Genomic DNA, 21,357 nt, shown 5'->3' with positions numbered 1-21,357 from the left:
CACTGGGGAGAAGAGTACACATCTGTAATAACACCTCGATATATTCACATATTGTTGAGGATCATGCTGCACTTCCTGCAAATTTGAGAGCTGGACAATCAGCGAGATTCTGAGATGCACATCTAGGGGAAGAATAAATCTGGAGACACAAGCAAAGCAAATGCCAGCCAGCCCCACCTTTCAGTTCAGTCCCTTTGTAAACATACCTCCAAGAACCTCAGAAGAGTACAGTTCCTTCACAAACTTTGCATCTGGATGCTTTATTTGAAAGGAAAGCTTATGGTTCTGCATTTACATTAAATTATAAGAGCCAGAGACTTTGAGAGAACTATGGACAAAATTACAGGAAACAAAAAACCTTGCATCTTGATATAAAAAAATGGATCATTAAATGCTACTGTTATCAGCAGAGATTATAGAATTTTCTGGACTTCCTATGAAAACAAGAATTCCTGTAAATACAGCTGACTACCATCAGAACAGAGTTAATTTCAAATGTCTCGTGTTCTTTTTCCGATCTATGATGTCCCAACTTCATTCTTCCCATATCCTGTAAAGGGATGCACATTCAGAGGCATCTGACAATACTTCAACAGTTACTTCAACAGCCCAAACTACAAATTCCATTTACACCTTTACAGTGTTGTACTACCAGAATGTTTAAGGGTTTTTCTGAAACTTTTCAGATTTTGATTACCAGTGAAACAGCAGAATTTTAGTGCAGTTCTATCCACAGCAAACAATGAGGATAGTGTGAAAAGTTCCCTGAATTATCTCACAAGAACAGAAAACATTTAGTAAGGATTGCCTTTAACCTGAGATAATTTGGGTTCTATAATTTTATAATCTGATACTTAAACGATCTAGAAATTAGTCCAAAAGACTGACAAAAAGTAGTAAACAAATTACTATTAAAAAAACATTTGAGCTGGAGCAAATTCAGCATTTTCAGATTTTCTCCATAAGAAATTCATCACGGATGTGAAGAAAGTGGATTTTGAAAATACCACCAATTAGGTTTCAAGTGTTGCAAATAAGGAATGAAAACATTCAAGACAGGGAAGAGAAAGGGAAACACTATAGCAGCTGAAACTGGGTGATTGTTTCTTTTGCTTCTTACTGTTGTTTTGAAGACTTCAGTGGTCTCAGGATAAGACTGTCTCAGTAGCTGGTAACCATTAGAGATGCAGTGTTTTTATTTTCTCAAAGCTATTAGAACTACCTATTTTCCCTAAATTCACATTTATAGAATGGTTAAAACACTAAAGACTTGTAACAGTCACTTTAAATACAGAACATCTTGTTTGAAAATGCAAGGGATCATGTTTTTCTCTGGAAAAGAGAATTCACTGGTGTTATGGTAAGTAGCAGTCACCTCATTTTTCTTCCTAATCTCCAAGGACCTTGATGCTGTACTTAACTCAGTTTACAAGCTACCCCTACATCCCAAGAGCCACGTATCTTGGAGCCTATGAATATTTGGTTTTGCCTTTAGTGAACATGCAAAAAGAAAAGTCATGAAGTTCACTTTCTTAACATTCTTAGTCTTGTACTTGTTCATTCTACTGCACTAATTATATCAACAACACTCAACAATAGCTGTGCAAATGAAGCTGACTATGGGAGCAGAAGAAAGGAAAACTGGCAGTGTAGCAACAAACCCGTATGAAATAGCTAACAGTGCATTCTTGTGTGCTCTCACAGTAAGTGGACACCAACACTTCATTTCTCCACAAAGTCTGATTTTTCCAGCTCTGCAAAGTCACTTCCAGCAATCCTCTCCTCCCCACTTCCCCAGAAGAGCTGGATTATCATAAATTCAGCAATCAAATTTATAGAGCTCTGGAGATGCAAGTAAAATGAGTATTGTATCTTCATTTCCTTTGTGGCACTTTATCAACCTCTTCCTCTGCTGATGGTAGAAGTCAATAAAATCCTATTAACACTAAGATCTTGTATTAAGTTTGACAGTTTACAAATTGCAGAGGTTTGCATTTCAAATATAAGCAGCTTCAGATACTTTAGAGTTTCACTGTATAAAATCATTAAAGTTTGAATAAAGTTGATAAAATCATTTGGGTTTATTTTTAACTCTTCTTTTAAAAGAAGGCAGCAAAAGCAAGTCAGATAAAAAACCCAGCCCTAAAAACCTTCCTGAGAAATTCACATTAGTCTAACCAAGAAGATCAGAAGAATCATATGAGATCTGTATTTAGAGCAAAACCTTCACCTGATCACTCTCTGGGCCCGATCCAACTGCTATTTTGAAATAACACAATCCTTCCTAAGGGTTCCATAGGCTTTGTATCAGGCTCTGTTGCTCTCTATAATCATAAGTAACCACTCTTGCAAAATGAGTAACACATCCCAAGAGGAAAATACTTAAAGCAACTGAACCTTTAAAAAGGTAAGTAAATAGAGATACCAGCAGCAGGGATGGATTTGGCACCTGCAAAAACAGCAATCAAGGGTTTGGCTGACCAGCTGGTAAATGAGTTAGGAATTATGCCAGAATAAACTTTGGATCTAAACCTAAAGCTATTCCTGCAATTGGGCAAAATGCCATAATCTCTGCACTTACCCACCTGGTGATTTGAATTCCTGTAAAATATTATTTGAAGGAAACAAACACCAGTCCCAGCTGGGGCTATTCTTCCAGTAACAAATTTCTTCATCAAAGTTCTTTCAGACAAGAATATGGTATCATAAGACATGTAAGAGACCTAGGAAGCTCTCCTAAGCAAGAAATGTAGGTATAAGTGGGTGACTGGGAACATGAAAGAAGGGAGGACAGTAAAGAGGACCAAATTTGGCCCAATTTCAGGAAAACACAAGAATGTGCAGTATGGGAATCTTAGTCATTTCCTGGATAGCTTAAGAGGGTATTGGGGCTGGACCTTAAAAATCATCTAGTTCCAACCCAGTGCCATGGCTAAGCAGAGATGAGCGGCTAAGAGGTGTGGACAAGTTGCTATTGGAATGAATAGCAAGCAGGGTTTAACACAGCTTTAGGTTAGATTCCAGTAGATTTTTCAAAACCTTCCCCGCACCTACAGTACCATTCCTGAACAAATTTATTCCTAGCAAAAGATTAATATTTTCCTAGCGCAGAATTATCTTTACTCTTGCTCTTGCTCTTCTACTTAATCAAGGAGAGACATCTAAAGCCTCCCCCCTACACCCCCCCAAATACACTTCCTTTTTAAGCATACAATCTCAAAGCCTGTCAAAAATGTAGTATTTACTGGACATGTGAAAGGTATGGATTCTTCTGATTATTAATCTATGGTATCAGGATAGCACCACTGAGATGATCCAATCAGAAAATAATTACAGGCTTTGCATCAACACAATTTTTAATACCAACAATTCAAAACATCACAGAGTTTGTGACTATACATCGGTTCCTCAGATCACCACTCTTACTGCATAAGAGAGTCTTGGACCACTCACAAGACAGAGTGGGAGGCTTTATTTTAAAGCAAACATTGCCTCTACTAAGGATGTTTGCACACAGCAATAACTTGCCAGTGTGTTTAAGGCCAGAAGAATTCTTAACACCCATTTACAAACATTTAAATACATTTTTTGCTTAGAAACTACTTTATGACAGAAAACTTTTTCTGCTTTGAGTAATTATGTCCACATATGATATCAGGTAAACTGTATTTAGCCATCTATCCATCACATTGACTTCATAGACATTCACCTACACTAAGAGTGCATCACATATCCATGGGCACTCTAAAGTTGCTCTCCTGACATCTGATGCTGTCTACTCTCCTCCCACTGTCCTTGAGCTCAGGGTACAAGGACAGTCCAGGATTCTGTGAGTTCAGCACCAGTTAATTTATTGGCACCACGGTTTCATTGTTTTAAATGGTCAGAAGTACAATCACACAGGCTTAAATTTCCCCCTAAGTAGCAGAATAAAAAGATACCTTTGTATGGCTACCAGAGAAAGCAATCGGCTTGTGCAGGCAGAATTTCAGGGGTGAAACATAAATGTGTTTGTAATGGATCACCTATCTAAATTTGCCAATTAAATCTTTAAGCAGGCAAAGTGAAACCTTTATACTCATATCTACACCCCAATACCAACCACAGTTAAGGCCAAGATTTGAAAAGAAAAAAAAAAAATAATCATAAACCGAGGAATATAAAAGCGTTTGAAAGCCTTTCTTCACAAAAATTGGTTGAGATTTGTACTATGTCACCTGATCAAGCCTTTGCATTCAAAGCTACGCATTCAATGTGTCAGATCTGGTGAGCCACATTACTTTAGGCACAGGGTATTTTTGAGCAACTGGTGCATAGTGAGAATAGGTTAAGTGTCCAAATCTCTGAAGAAAGGAAGAGATCTTAATACTGTTCCCTGACCAAAACTGAAATAATCTCATGCTGTCAAGTCAGAAGTGAAATATAAATACAGTGCAGAGGACTAACCTTCTCTCTGCCTTCCTGTGATATCATTATGACTGGTGCATTTTTGTATCAGGAGACAACATCTCAACATCCTTTGGTACTTTATTCCTGTGCTAACAAAATACAGCATGTGACCTTTCTTATTTTCTGGTTCATCAGTTTTATATTCCTATTTACTTGCCATACATTTTAAATCTGATGATACCCAACACAGGCAGCTCAGAACATGCTGTACTTAGAAGATACCAGCTGACAGAGTCTTTGATTTCATAAAAGCCTATTTTCAAAATATTAGCTGTGTATGTGTGTATTTTTAACGCATAATATAACAGTCAATCAAGCAGAGGAGAGGCAAGGAAGAATACTGTCTTCAGTTTTGGACCCCTCACTACAAGGCAAACATTAAGGTGCTGGAACAGGCTGTCCAGGCAAGCAGTGGAGTTACCATCCCTGTAGGCATTTAGAAGATGCATATATGTAGCACCTGGCGACATGGTTTAGTGTTGGACTCAGCAGTGCTCAGTTAACGTTTGGCAAACAACAGCAACAGAAAGGTCTTTTCCAAATTAAATGATTTTATGACTCTAAGAAATGCAGATTCTTCTGTAATGCAGAATCTTCTGTGTTTCCCAACTTGGAAGAAACACCCCAAAGTCAAACTCTCTGCTGTACACTCTGCTGGAACAGACATGGACTTTGTTTCCTTGCTGCAAAACTTGATAATGCAATGGCCTTACATAGAGGTCCAGATGCTCAGCTAGGACTAAACGACAGCAGTCCACTGATCTTCACATCTGACTGTGTGCATCTAATTGCACTCTTAAGATCTACTAAGGAGACAGCCTCCAGCACATTCCACTTCCCCCAAACTCTGCTTTTGCTCATCCTGTGATTCCAAATGGTACTGCAAAACCCTAACTGCACTTCTGCTTTCCAGTAAATGGCAAATAAAACTCTTTTCACAGTCTGCCACTATCATAACTTGAATGATTTTGCTTCAACAACCAGAATAATTGATTTTGTATGATAATCAACAACTGTCATATCAACTGCTAGACATCTTACTGTTTAGCAGTGTCCTTCTGTGAGTGGCTGACAACATGTTATTAAGTTACTAAAGAGGTAAAAGTCATGTTTTCAAATGGGAAAGAACAATATCTAATAGCTGGGGTTTGTTCTTCTCACTGAAATAGTTAATGTGTTGTAGATACCCCCAAATAATGAAGTTGAGCCCACCTGCCATTAATGGTTTGGACCTGGAATAACTAACACTCACAGATGTAAAGAAATTCTCCTCTAACCAGAAAAATCTGCTACCTGTAGATGACGAATTGTAACTTTACAACATACTTTTAATTAAAAAAAACAACTATGAAATAAAAGCTATAACTGTACTTCAGAGCTCTGTGTGTGGTGTTTGGTTGTTTTTTTCTTTTTATTTAATTAAATACTTTGTTCTTTCTTTGTGGGTAGGCTTTAGCATCTCTACAATAAGTCTTTTATTAGAATTTAAGGGAAAAGTGTGTATTCAAACAATCTCCACCCTGTCTAGATTAACCGAAAGCCTTTGTCTCACCTATATCTAGGATGTTGGAAACCTTGACTTTATCTCCTATAAATAATAATAATAAAAGTATGTTTTTACAAACACAGGCCTTTATAAGGGAAGTACTTGGCAAGGTAACAGAAAAGTATTTCAGTATACATCTGCCTGCCTTCATTTCTTAGTTTGGGTTCCCCCCCCCACGGCCCCAGTACTTCTAAACCAACAACTAATTTGTGAAGTCTTTGACTTCCTTAGCCCCTTCTGCTTTCACTGATTCAGCAGGAACACTGTCAAACACCTGGTGCTTTGCTGTTCCTGAGTAGTCCAATTATCACTTGGATTGCATCAAAATTAGGTTCTTTTTACAAATGGCTCAGCTGCCCTCTCTTGAGATTATTTTCATGCTCAAACAGTGGCTCTCTCAAACAAGGGGTGGTGTATCATGCATCTAAAGCAAATTTCATCTGCCTCTCTTTCTCTTTTCAACTTTCCTAGTCTTACAACTACGCAGAGTAACTGAGCCTGGGAAACAGAGGCAAACAGGAGCAAAGATGTGAGAAGCCAAAACACAAAAGTAGCCAGAAAGCCAGCCACCATTACAGAAAATAAGAGACATCAGGGCAGCTTTAAAATAGTTGAGAATCAATGTAGTAGAGGTCAGTCTTCTATAGCAGTCTTCCAATATCTGAAGGGGGCCTACAAGGATGCAGGAGAGGGACTCTTCAGCAGTGACTGTAGTGATAGGACAAGGGGGAATGGTTCAAACTTAAGCAGGGGAAGTTCAGGTTAAATATAAGGAAGTTCTTCCCTGTGAGGGTACTGAGGCACTGGAATGGGTTGTCTAGAGAAGCTGTGGCTGCCGCATCCCTGGCAGTGTTCAAGGCCAGGTTGGACAGAGCCTTAGGTGACATGGTCTAGCGTGAGGCATCCCTGCCCATGGCAGGAGGTTGCAACTAGATGATCTTAAGGTTCTTTCCAACACTAACTATTCTATGATTTTATGATCTAGGGACAGTGCAGTTCAAACCCCTTCTTCCCACTGCCCTTTCCCTCCCCCTACCCTACTGCATGTGTATTCAGCACTCACTGGAACACAGCTCCACTCCTCCCCTGCTTTTCCATCAGTAACCATAGAAGCATTCAGGGAAGGACTTACCCATTATTCTAACCATTCTGTCACATATAACACCTGAAGGCAAATACAGAGCTTGTTCCATTCTGTTGCATAAAAATCAGTTACTAGCCAATATAGCACGGACAATGACAAACTTTTCTAAATATGGTATTGTTTTAAAATACATTTTGTCCACATAAAAACCAAAACCAAACAAACAACTACCTGATCCATAATCAGTTTTCAGAGGGAGCTGTGAATCTGAACAGCATTCTCCAAGCCAGCACTAGGTCTGACTCAAACCGTGTTTGAGACCAGAACGTGAAGAAGACAAGAAGTCACAAATAACTCTGCATTCTTAGGTTACCCGTAGCATCACTTCTTTTAAACAAGTCTCATCAGACAAGCAAGAACAGGTAAGTGCTGGAATTGGATAAAATGCTATGGCATCTAGTTTAATAAAGTGTGTATGTCCTTGATCAAAATATTATGTTTAAACTGTGGTCAGGTTAAATTGAATTCTTAAAAGAATGATGAAAAAGATTTGGCCACAGTACTAAGAAAATGGTTTCATAATAAAACAAAGTTCAGAGAAGGTATTTGAGGCAACACTAGGAATCAGTAAGTACATGCGCTTTTCCCTTTAAGAAATACAATTTGCTGTTACAGTAATCTGCTGCTTTTAGTTTTCTTCATGAATTCACTTACCCTCTCTTCAGAAGCTCATGTTCAGTAAACCTCTCATCTAAGCATTAAGCAGCCGTAACATTTCCTCATAAAAACAAATGTCTTTTCAATCCAAATAGACTTTACCTTAATTTGAGTAATACAGAGTAAAATACGCACAGGCTTAGCTGTCCTAATTTTCTCTAAAGCAATCAAATAACCAGCAGCAATTATGAGTTCACTGGGGTTATGAAATCTGCTAATCTAATACCAAGTAAAAAAAAAAAACAAAACAAAACAACAAAACTATAAAATGGTATTTGCTATCTTTACTTTCATGTGTTGTGCTGGGACAGGCTAATTAAGCCTTATCTGTGAGCTCACAACCAAAACTTCTGTCTTAATGATAAACTCCACTGGTAAACCTCTGCCCTCAGAAGCCTTATGTTTTTTTAAATCTCAAACCATAAGAATTTGAGGCTGATATTCTAGAACATTCAAATATTTCAGGCTTTGTCCTTAATTATTCTTTTTTTTAAGAATAACTATAACAGTAACTTCCTTTCTTTTCATTATAATTTATCCCATTCAGTTATTTTGCATCCCACTCCATAACTAACTATCTTTGAGACAAACTGTATAAAAATCATGTTAACAACCACTTTTCAAAGTATAGTGGACATAAACAATGCCACTGACAAAAGTGAAAGGCAAGTAAATACTCAGCAGCTAATAAATTCTTCAGACCAAAAGTAAACTTAAGTTTCTTGCAAGAAACAGAAGAAAAACATTGTGTTCTCACAAATCTTCTCTACTTAAGCTGAGAATTGAAAGCGTAAAGTGTCCCTGCCCACGGCAGGGGGGTTGGAACTAGATGATCTTAAGGTCCTTTCCAACCCTAACGATTCTATGATTCTATGATTCTAGTGAATTCAGTGACAGTTCTGCTGCTTCTAGCCCCGCACTGGGAACCCAAACACACAATACCAAACAATAAAAAACCCTGTACACAGGAACTCTTGTGTACCCAGTCTGGACTATTAGTAAAACACAGTTTTAACCAAAATATTCAGGGCTTTATATTGTCTATTTAGGAGTCCATGACTATTTAGAAGTGTATTTCAAGAGAATTTAACATAACAATATAAAGTGTGCGGCAAAGACGCTGCTTAATAAAGTCATCAGCTACAGCAAGTTTTTGCTTATCAACAGCTATTTCACGACATCGACCAAGATTTAAAAGGCAGCTCTTGTTACAGAACATCTCTGCTTTCAACCTCTATTCCCGTATGTTTACTCTAGCTGTTCAAAGACCTATTAGATCTAAACTCTTTGATATATGACCAGTTACTTCAGCACAGCTTTTTGTTAACTGAAATCTAAACCCAGCAGGGAAAAGGACAAATCTGTTCTTTTATCAAATGTTTTCTGTATCAATTTACTACGAACAGGCATGTTTTTTGCTTTGTTAATTTCACAGCTCCAGTACCACAGGAGCTTAAAAGAAAGACAAGTGAAGAAAAGAATTCAGCTTTTTACTAATACATCTTTAAAATTATTATTTCTCAGTACAAATAGGAAAGGTCTTGTTTTTGTATAAAGATTCCAGTGAAAAGTTCTGGACATATGCATTGGATATCTATACTTATTTCTCCTGACTAACACCACTCCTGAAGGGAATGCCAGTCTACCGGGACCTGTCCACACAGAAGGAACTTCTGGAGTCAGGTGTCCCTTATGCCAAATAGTAGTTTTAAGAGCTGAGAAACAAGCTTCAGATTTAGTTTAGACATTTGCAAGCTATGGGCACATTTTCAAGAATCAAGAAATAAGAAATATCCAGCAAATCTTCATTCAGTCCTTGAAAACAGATAGCTTCTTTTTCAAAACACTAACAGCAATGAACTTGGTGTGACTACACTCTATTGTGTCTATAATATCCCAGAGACAGCCTAGAACAGTGATATATGTCTAAAAAATAAATCAAACAAACCCAAAGCACCACCAAACCAAACAAAACCCCAAAACACCACACACACCAAACTCTCATTCCAAAGCCTTATGTCAAAATGAAAAAAGTCATCTTCCAACTCAAAGGCAAAAATAGACTTAGGACCTAGGCAGAGCTGAGAAGTGGGTCTTAGCTACACATACATACATGGTGTTAACTAATCAATCACTGACTGTTAAAAACAAAGTACAAACACTGACCAAAAGAATTCCTCAGTGCATGAAAGTCAAAAAATGCTTCAGTTTGTATGATGCAGTTCTGAAAGCAAACAGAACACGTAGTATAAATTGCTCATCTTCCAATAGTCACAAATTACATCCACAGAACAGCATTTAAAACCTATATTATTTGCGAAAGAAGTCCTCACACAAATCTGTCTACTTCTCAGCTCTGAATTTGAATTGAGCGAGCAGAGTTCTGCAAACTAAGTAAATGATGCATGAAAGCGTATAGATTCAAAGTTCAATTTCTTCAATCAAAAATCCAGAAGGCACTGCTAAAGCAGGCCTGGAGGAGAAAAAAAAAAAACAAACACAACCAAAATGCAGGGAAAACAGCATCTGCTAATAATAAACTGACTCTGCCACTCCAAACAGAACGACAAAACCTCCTCTAATAACAGAATAATTAGGCATACATAAAGCAGTCATTGGCACAGCATCAGAAATAGTCTTTAGAAAAAATAAGAAAGACACAAATACCAGCACTTCCACTAGTATTCACTAAGCGTCTGGCTTTTGCTTCCCCTGACTAGCTCCAATCAATGAGTCAACTGCAGCAGGTCAAAAGCAACTGTGATAAAATGCCACCTTATGAAGTAACTGCCTTCATAGATCTTACCAAATGAGTCATAAAACTATTCATCAATATCACACCTTTGCAGTATAGCACAGTTATGAGGTAAGCTTGGGGAGTTCTCTGATCAGAAAAGCTTACTCTGTTATTTTATTTGCAGGCCATAAATCATGAGTTCTTACATTCAGTACCTCCATTAAGTAAGGAATGAAACCCTCCACTATCATTAGTCGACAGCTAACAAGGCATTAACGTTTTCATTAACAGTGTTGACAAATTCAAATAGATTTTAAAAGCTCATTTGCATCATATCCTAAAAATGTGAAGTAGAAGGCAACAGCCTGACAACTCGATTATATGCTAGAGCTTAAATTTTTGTTTTTCTACTTAGATATAGATGTGAAGTATACATCACACCTGGTAATGTTCTAGTGCCCTCAGATGTTTTGTTTGCAACTGCTGTATTAAACATATAGATTTCTGGCATGTATGTGACATTCCAACTTCAACTTGCTTCAATTAATACAAATCAAAACAAAAAAAAAAAAGGTACACATAGAAAGCCAGAACCTTGGGCTTTTTTAACCTGAGAAGGAGGGGCAATAAGAGGGACGAGATAGGAAAACATCACGGTATGGCACTGAGATAATGACGTCAGATATGCAACATCCAGAAACACAAACCTAGAGTAATTTCAGAAGGCAGAAATCCCATTTCTATCCAGCTTGAAGTGGCCCTTATAGAACAATTACTGACAGCAATGACTGTTCTCAAACTTGAGATTATGCAGAAATTATACATCAAAGAGGGTATAATGAGGAACACTGCAATTGCAGAGATAAATGCTATGGTGCAGTCAAAGACCTGAAATATGCAGCAGCGATAGCCTTTGAACAGATTGAATTTGTGAGAGACCCTGGGTTGAGCCCTTGCTTCACCTCTGCTGCACCAGAGAGAGGAACTAGTTCCTCTCATGCTTTGTCTCCTTGCCTTTTGGATGGGTAAAACTTTTTTCATGGAATTAGGTAGCTACGGTTCAGGGTCAGCCTTAAAAGAACCTAAATAGTCACTCAAAATGAAAGCCTACAACACATACTAGACACTGGTGAAGTTTTCTTTGAGTTCCAATAAAATATCTGGTACTGCTTTCCGATTTCATTCAAAACCCTTCACCCAAATTAAGCACTTATACAGAGGAAAAAAAAAAAATCATTCCATTACAACAGCCTCTAAAATGGGCTAATTAAGTCATGTTTCAATATTTAAAATTTGGTAAAAATTTCAATATTTAAAACCTAATCTTGTTTCCTTTTAGCAAAAGCACTTCTCATGATAGAGCGCAAGTAATTCTGAGAAAGATATTCATACAAGTGTGTGTTCAGGAAACGAAGAGTATTATGCCACTCCCATTTTATAGATACCTTAACAGGAAAACATACAGCATTTATTGTGGTCATTAGGGAAAATTAATTTTTCAGTTCTACAGTGTTTGGGTTTAGCTAGAGATACATGCATTTGGCAACTGATCGTTTAATTCTAAGTAACAAGAACCTATTGCAGTCACACAGAAAATTACAAGATTAAAAACTCATTCCAGAACTGGCACCTAGGAGGCTGTGATGAGGCAGCTTTACTGGAAGTCATGGTGCTGCAGAGATGATCCCAAGAGACCTGCAACTGGTATTGACTAAAAATTCTAGACTGGCCATGCTCTGCACAAACTCCTTGTACAAATTAGGTGCACTGTGCACTGCCTCTATCAGTTGCTTTCATTTATCTCTCCAGAGGAACACAAGAGGGGATCAGTGGTGCATTTACCTTCTCCCATTTCCATCTGTAGTCATCAGGTTCAAAGATGAAAGAAAACCTGCTACTAATTAAATGGGCTTTGAATTAGACACTGCTTGCCCAGAACAACTGCTTCATAATTAATTTCCCATAAATTAATCTTTACAGTCAAAGCTAACATGCTTTGCCATGTTGGCAGCAGGAAGCTGAAGAGCATCCAGTGCATGGTGTGGAAGCTGGTATCTTCCCCCAAGAAGGAAAAACCTCAGACTGAGGTTCTCTTTTTCTGGCTCCACTGACAGTAACAAGAAAAGGCTTCTCTGTGTTGCCTTGCAAAGATTACATGAGGCTTTAAAATTGTACCTATAACACCTGTGTCCCCTAAGCTGGATAAGTTATATAGGGTACAAGGCAGACCCCCCCAAAAAAGCTAATAGAAAAATCTGTTTTAAACACCAGCAGCACAAGATACAGATTTAAAATATTCTAGAGGATTTATGCCAAAAGCAGTGTTCTGGAAAAATAATCAGCAAGTTTCTGATATTTCAGTATTTGTTAAAATCACACTAGGAAATCCCTTTCAAGATCCACACTTCTGCCAGACCCAGCCAGTTCTGAAGTGTTAGCTATTTGATATTGGTTTCCTAAGTGCTCCAGTTTACAAGGTTTGTTTCTGTCCTGGGTTCAGCAGTAGCAGTCATGTTTTTTCCTTTGTGTTAACTGGTGCAGTGCTGTGTTTTGACTTCTAGTTTGAGAGCAGCGTTGGTGAAGCTTCCTAGGCAATTTTGTAAAAAGTTACTAAAAAAAAAAAAAAAAAAAAAAATTCAGAAATTTCCATGTTCTATTTGCCAGTGCTTTTGCACCATGCACTCATACATAGTTACGCTTTAATAACTTTAGTCTGTGTGCACCTTTCCTTACATTTCTGTAACTAAAATTAATAGGATCCTTGCTAAAACTGGTTTTCTGAAACTGCAAAAGAGAAACAATTTTGGGGGTTAAATGGCTTCTGAAGCTAGCTGTCCATGTAATCAGATTTAAAAATTACACCTCACTTTTCTTAATGCAACCTTAAGGTAGTAACATGCCTTCCTCCAGTCCACCCCAAGCCCCTGTTGTTTCAACAGAATATACAATGCAATAAAATAAGCCAAGTTGGTTCTAACTTCTTGCTTGGGACTTAGAAGGAGGACTAATATCACGTGGGAGCACACTAAACCCCATACTAGTAATGTGAGTTCCTCAAAGGGACACTCACAAGACTTAACCAATAAAGCCAAGATTAATATCCAAGACTGTAGAGATACTGCCAGCTAGAGTTGAACTTCTAAAACAGCAAATCAAATTCATCCAGTTATCTTAAAACAGGCTGGCCTGCAGCTCTGTCACATTTTTGACTATGATGTTCAGCTGTAAGGTTTACCTGGCAGCATTACCCTAACCACAAAGGAATTTTAAATGATAAGCTGTGCAGAAACAGAATCAAAACCAAAACTTCACTGAAAGAATCAAGTGGGTTTTTTTTCAGCTAGCTCAAATACTGATTTTGTTATTGTTAACTATTGCTTACAACACAATTTGACACAGGTACTCCATATTGATGCCAAATGAGATACAATGTTTAACTAGTCAATTCTGTACAAAAACACACGGTATTTCTCAATATAGGGAAAAGGTGCCTTAAGTTGCCTCAAAAAGTAAAAGGGTTTCTAAAATAAATTATTAAGGAAATAAAGATTTTACAGAAAAAAAAATACATGGATTACCAAATTTGTTTATTGTCTTTAAAGAAGTAATTTTCTCTACAAAGGCTTGTAATGCTCAAACAGCAATGCAAAACTATGAGGCAATTAATTCTGCTCAGAATCTCTGAGCACATGGTCAGTTTAATACCAGCTGCCCAAAATATTTTCCATAACTTGCAATTCATCATTCCTTCCAACAACACCTAAACAGAGAACAAGTACAGGAACAAAAAATAAATTATATACTGGACACACATTCAGTTTGGGTGCAAAAAAGAGCATTTATGAATTACTTTCACCATGATAAATCCAAGTTCTACTGCAATTCACATCATTTAACATTCCAGAGAATGAGTATTTCCCCATATATGACATGCTGTAAAATAGAAGTATCTAATAAGACTGCAAGAATTACATGTTCAACTAGTTAGGGAAATACAGATCTTCCACACCAGCAGATTTACAATAATCTGAGATAAACAACATCATTTGTTAACTCAAGACTTTACAACCTGGTTTTAATACCTATACATTTTAGGAAAGCTGCTGCTAATATGTGTTCCACAGGCATTAAATTGCTCAAGGTACAGTCAGCCTCTGCACATGCTCCATGGCCAGATTTACTCAGGCTCTAATCAATATGGTCTATGCATCTTGTCTATATTGGAGCTCCTCTTATTACATGCTCAATTGATTCACTGAACAACAGCAAGCTGTAAAAGGCTCTTGGATAAAGCAGATGTTGTTCTGACCTCCACCCACTGGCTCAGATAGTGAGTTTTTTGTCTGCCTTCAGTTAAGAAAAATATCCTGGCTATGCCCTTCAAAAATAGATATTGCATTCATTATTCAGAATGTTCTTGCTGACTTTTCCCTTACATGATTTTGCAAATCTCAAACACCAACACAACCCCCCACCATGAAAACCTGAGTAAACTTATTCCTAAGAGTTTTAGAGAAATAGCCTTTATTTTGAAAAATTTGCACACAAAATTCTAGAAGGCAGCACTAAAGCAAAACAAAGACTCTGTTCTCCAAAATTACTTTAAACTATAGATTAACTCAGAAATACCATGGAATAATATAGACCCAGTGAAACTTCTCATTCTTGAATTAATTGTTATCTTTAAAATTAAGACAGCATGAGAAGTACAAATAAAACCCATCAAACAAAAAACCTAAAAAGAAAAAAAAAAATCCCCTTCTTGGTGGAACAAGAATCTGATAAAAAATAGGAAAAAAAATTAAGCAGGAGGTGCAAAAAAAGATTCTGAAGATAGCACCAATAAAGGAAATGGAAGTATAATGGGAGAATTGTGATCCGAAGGGATGGGATATTGCTTTTGAGGATATCTGATATAAGGAATACCAAGTTGAGATACTGATACAGCAGGTATTTGTTATATTCAGAAGACTATTTAATAGGTTAACCTGAATGCTGGGAAAGCTGAGGGGCAGACATAAACAGTAAGATCTCCTAATACACACACAGAAAATGAAGGTCATTGCTAGTATCTTTGAATGACAGACAAAACAGATTTGTGAGGGGAAAAAAAGGTTTCTAAGACAACAGTACACATAATTGCTTAGCCCTACTAGCATTACAGGATTTAGAAAAACCCTACAAAAGTGGATAGTTTCATTACCTTAAAGAATTTGTGATCTGTTTGCATCAAGACATAGGCTCACTCAACTGCTGGCACAACGCTGCCAGCCAAGTGCTGAGTACCCACACCAGCCTCCCAATCCACCTGATGGAATCAGAGCAAACAGCCCCAGAGATGAGAAGTACTCACCACTTAACTTAAATGGGACATCTGCGAACTGAAGGACTTTACAAGAAGCTCAGCTGTTACAATCAGTAAAGCATTTAACACAATTCTTTACCAGATCACAGTTTAATTTCTGTCAGATTTCACTTGCCCTGTTTCAGGAATTTCAAGTACCAGGTGATTATTTTGCTGAAACCAAACTCAAGCTTTTGATTAATGGCCTTTCTAAGCTGATGAGCATGACCCAGGTGCCTTAATTCCATTTATTTAAGATTAAGGTTTAAGCTTGTTTCTAGGGAAGTTAATGGAGTTGTAGCTGTAAATATGCATTTCAGGCTCTTGCTTCTCATTAAATAAAAAAATCATTTGATGGAGATAAAATTAGACAAAAGTAATCTGGTTTCTTCATCCCTAATACATATTGACAGTATATTCTTCTCATGTGTTCTGATCCATCTTCCATCAGATCACACTGTGTCTTACCCTTCCAGGTTCTACAGTACAGAGTATCTAATACAAAGCTTCAGGGCACTTTCTCTTGGTGTCTGAGAGGGACAAATGCACCCGTGAAAGTTCTGATGCTGTTAATAGTACCCTGGTGGGACAGTAGAAGACCCAGAGCTACAAACTTTAAAACTGAGCTCTTGGAGAATTTATTTTTACAGACTAACCCAGACAGTTTCTAGAATATTTCTGATAGGAAGCAAACCAAGAGAGATCTCATGGACAATCTGATCATCAGAAAGCAAGATCCTGGGCTTTAAGCTGTAAACTCCCTAAGGTACCATCCACATAAATATAAAGAGAGGCTGGAGAGGTGGGGGAAGATGTTTCTCCACTCCCTTTTCTGTATGTTTTGAACCAGAGAATCAACTTTAAGATCTTTTGTAAAAACTTTGTTACATCATAAATTCCACATGCAGCTACAGGTTAGTGACAACCCACTGAATAAATTAGGAACTAAGTTCCTATCAGGATTTTAGTATCCACTGTACTATTAGAATGTTATTTTCCAGTAAATCTTTACACAAGGCTTTTACTTGTGATTAAAGAAAGCTTTGTTTTTAAATTAATGTAGCTCACAATAGCTGTGCAGAAGCAGTTTCATTTTTAATCCTGTCAGGGCTAGTATTAAAGACATATATGCAAGTATTCCCCTTTGTTTGGTACTCTGAACCTCATCTTTGCACCCCCTACTTGTACAGTTTAGCACTACAAAGCCAATGGAAAAGGAAACATTTTAGGAGCAAGGTGACTCATGAGCAATGAAAGAAAGTCAATGGCAAAATGTAACTGCCTAAGACCTTCTCTAACCACATACTTAAGTTTTATTTTTTGTTCCTGGATGGCTACAGTATTTTCACCTAGTCCTTAGCTACTGCATTATCAGCAAAAGAAAATAAATTGCTGCAATTACTTGTCACTCCTGCCCTTTCTCAACACTAGTAAGTAGTTCCATGATTCATTCAAGTGGGCTGTAGCTTAGATTAGGCTGTGAAAAATACTCTTGTCTTAAACTTAAGACAGTTCTTATGCTTATAGGTAACAAAATCCAAGTTCCATCTGTATAACACACCTGTTACTCCTTATTTAATTGGAAAGAGAATGTCTATAACTTCATTACGCTCCCTCTGTGGGTGCAGGTGTAGATGATCTCACTCCAGTGGAGGATTGGCAAAAGAAGTACAATAGAAAAATTAATAGCTAAGTGCAGTTGCAGAAGCGATAGGTATTAATCATAACACCTAATGGGAGGTTTGTCACTTCTCTTAGACTCATAACATCATCCAGTTCCAACCCCCCTGCCATGGGTAGGAACACCTCGCACTAAACCATGTCACTCAAGACTCTGTCCAGCTGGGCCTTGAACACTGCCAGGGATGGAGCATTCACAACATCCTTGGGCAACCTGTTCCAGTGAAGCATCACTCTCACAGTAAAGAACTTCTTTATAACTAACCTAAACTTCCCCTGTTTAAGTTCGAACCCAGTCCGCCTTGTCCTGTTGCTACAGTCCCTAACAAAAAGTCCCTCCCCAGCATTCTTGTAGGCCCCCTTCAGATACTAGAAGGTTGCTATGAGGTCTCCACGCAGCCTTCTCTTGCTTCTTTTAATATTATTACAAAGATGTAAATGCATTTCTCCCCTCCACAAAACATTTGGAGCATCGAGATTTCCTAAAGACCAAATGAATTTTAGTTTAATAAAACCAAGAGAGTTTAACAAAACCAAGAAAAATGAGTGAAAAAAGAGAAAACTGGGTTCAAGGGGATGTTAAAACATCTTTCTATACTCTGCATATAGAAAGTAATTTAAAAGTCACTTCTGACACTATTTTCAAATGATGTTCCCTAAGCTTTGCCAGAGTGTTCTCTAGAAACAGCATGAGAATTGTATAAGACAGATGAAGCAATAAACCCAAGGACACAGCCAGGGCCTGGATTAGAAGAAAGGAGTTAAGTGGTAATATTCCTAAATACACTAGTTTCTGCTTTTGCTTTGCATAAAAGATTATGATTTACAATTAAGCCATGAGAAGAAAGATTTCCCCTTTATAAAATACTACAAACATGCTCCAATGACCAACTTGCCATCAAGTTCCTACAATACCTTGATCTCTTTAATCTTCTTTGCTTTCCCCTGGGTCTTTGTGTCCATTAGTCATCTTTCACTGTTCATTACATTATAATCTCTTTGTTCCTTAAACACAAGGACAGAGTTCAGTGAAATGAGGGCCTGACACCTGGCTGGTCTCACTATGCTACCACATTTTAAACAACTATGTTAATAAGGAAGATGAAATGTCTGAAAAACTTGATAACATTATAATAGTTTATACACTCTATTTCTACTCACCTACGGTTTTTAATTAATCATATTTAGTATATTTGATTTATTATCTGGATTTTAAATGGCATTAACTGATGATTCGTCGTTGATTTTCTTTATTTTTTAATCAAAGGACAAATGCTTTTTCCAGCTGGGGGTCAGGAAGCGGCAATGTTCCTTTATATAGCAAAGGGAGAAGGAACTCCCAGATAATTACTTCTTATTCTCTTGTTAAGTGCTATCATTGTCCTGCCTATAAAGTGAGAAGAGAAGCAGCACTGGACTGGTATTTCATGGTAAAATAACTAAAATAATAATTGATACAGGGTGGGATGTATTCCTGACCTTTGTTACAAGATCTGGGGATCCAGGGACTCTACTTCCAACCTTTAATCATTTTTTAAAAGAGGTCAGTATACACTTACTTATTAGGAAATTAGTAATGAAAAGCAGTTCTATTTAAATTTTCTAATTTAAAGGATACATTAAGCAAAAGAGTTCACATAAATTAATGTAATTGATGAAGGGAATTAAAATATAATTTTCACTCTTCCATCTAATAACAGTGCTCTTCCAAGCTCTGGGGATGTCTTTTAAGCCAAAGGTGGCAGTTTCCTTGGTAATTCTAGGTAAGAATAGATACCCTTAAAAGAAATGAATAGAGCATGAATAAGCAGCATTTACTAAATTGAGGGTTAAGGAAATTACAAGAGATCCCTGAAGAAGACTTATCATTGAAGATACAATATTAGAATGAAGAATAAAATGAAGGTTAATCTTGATAATGAAAGACTTGAACCCAGAGAAAATGTCATTATCCACATGTTAACATGTGCAGAGTTGGGGTGAGAATTGGATGGCTTGAGACAGTCAATGATATATGTAACTTTTCATCTGCTGCTCATTAGAACTAATTTAATTCTGCTAGCATAGAGTGGCTGCTTGAGAGGGAGCACCCTTGTGAAAGTAGCAGTCTCTTCCAAGCAAAATAGGCATAAGAGTTTAACAACCAATGGCTCCTTCGGAGTGCCCTGCTGGATAGGTTTACTTCAGGGTGAAAGCCATTATTTATTTTACAGTTATTAAAAGCCCTAACCACAACTCTGGTCTATTATGAACATTAGCTCCTTTCCCTGCTATGCAGACCAAGCTTGAGAAGATAAATATTGACAACTTAAGGAACAGTAAAACACCACAGGCCCTAACAGATACCTGAATAAAAAGCCCTAGTAAAGTTTCACAAGCAGCTTATTGCACCCACTGTGCGCCCTCATGAGGCAGTATGGAGTAGTGTATAATTCTATTAGTCAACAGCAACATTGGTCTTAACTGTTAGTAACTTATCTTTGAGCAGGAGTTCAAAGATTTATTGAAACACCAGCTGTTATCTGTTTGAAATTTATGTTCCTGCAAATGTCCAAGTGAACTTTCATGCCCAGTAACTTGATTCCGATCACTTATTTTATATTTTGGTCTCCATTTCCTGCTGAGTTCACAACTCTTACTCGGAGAAGCACCTGATAGGCTTATATGAAAGAAATATGAAAGGCAGGCAGAAAGGAAAAGGACTCTTAGAATAATTGCACCTTCTGTGTTTCAGTTTAAGCTTTGTATTTTGGTAACTTGGTTATTTATGAATAAAAGCTGAGGTCCTGTTGAAAAATGGCTGATGACTTAAGATTCATTTTGTGCAGGAAGACAAAAAAACAACCTCACTGCTGTCATGACTGTGGAGAGTTCTCACGGTAGGTCAAAGACTAACAGTGAAGAGATGGACTGAGAGGACTTCACTTGAAATAAAAACACCTGAGGACTACTATTGTTGAAATGAAAAAAAGAAATCAAAATTATGTTTGAAATTGAATTTAGAATGTAACAAAGGCCTGATCAAATAAATGCTAAGCCTGAATGATTAAGATTCAGCAACAGAGGGAAACAACAAAAACATCTGATTTTGCCTGTCTTGAAAAACCAAATAAGTGTATGCAGCACTATCTTAGATAACACAAAATAGGCAACTGCTGAGGGAAATTGCCAATTGATTACTTGTTTGTTATTCTGTTCTGTGAACTGGAATTATAAATTATTAGTCTTTTAAATTCAATGTTGCTTTTTACCTTCATTTTCTTTTCCAAAGATGTTTTAGTATATTTTAAAGGAAATTTCCAGAAAGGGTTGGTTTAAATACTCCTTTTACACTGTTACTACAAGAATCCTAGAAAGGTTAGGGTTGAAAGTGACCTTAAAGCTCATCTAGTTCCAACCCCCCTGCAACAGGCAGGGACATCTTCCACCAAACGAGGTTGCTCAAAGCCCTGTCCAACCTGGCCAACCAGAAAGGTTTAGCCAGAAAGATATTTAAATACTTTTTAGAAGTATCTTCCTTGTACAATATGCAAAATAATTTTTCCCACTTTCAAGAGGAATTGAATTCAGTATCAAAAACATCATCATTTCTGTCTAAGTTTAACAAAGTTCTTATTATAAAGCTTCGTTTTTATGATTTTTTGAGTATCGATGAAAGCCACATCTTACTGCTAGTAAGAAATATATTATTCTGTTGTGCTCTGGTCTTCATTAGACCCGATATATCTGTTCAACTATGGCAACTATATTAAGAAAAAACAACAAAACATGCCCCATTAAAATCAGTTGATTCTGAAATC

At 37.2% G+C, this 21,357-nt stretch overlaps 1 long non-coding RNA gene across 1 annotated transcript in view; it reads right to left on the bottom strand.

Moving 5' to 3' along the window:
- Nucleotides 1–15,855, bottom strand: part of LOC133262530 (uncharacterized) — a 64,425-nt gene extending 48,570 nt beyond the window's left edge. Inside the window, exon 1 of the long non-coding RNA XR_009741338.1 lies at nt 15,737–15,855. This is a non-coding gene — a long non-coding RNA (uncharacterized LOC133262530). The remainder of the gene's footprint in view (nt 1–15,736) is intronic.
- Nucleotides 15,856–21,357: the final 5,502 nt, after the last annotated feature.

Source organism: Pezoporus flaviventris, unplaced genomic scaffold, assembly GCF_033815535.1.
Source record: "Pezoporus flaviventris isolate CSIRO_AGI_PZ_B2104156 unplaced genomic scaffold, CSIRO_AGI_Pfla_v1 ptg000213l, whole genome shotgun sequence".
NCBI lineage: Eukaryota > Metazoa > Chordata > Aves > Psittaciformes > Psittacidae > Pezoporus > Pezoporus flaviventris.
Note: the sequence above shows the minus strand (reverse complement) of the source record. Positions and strands in the feature narration are given on the sequence as shown.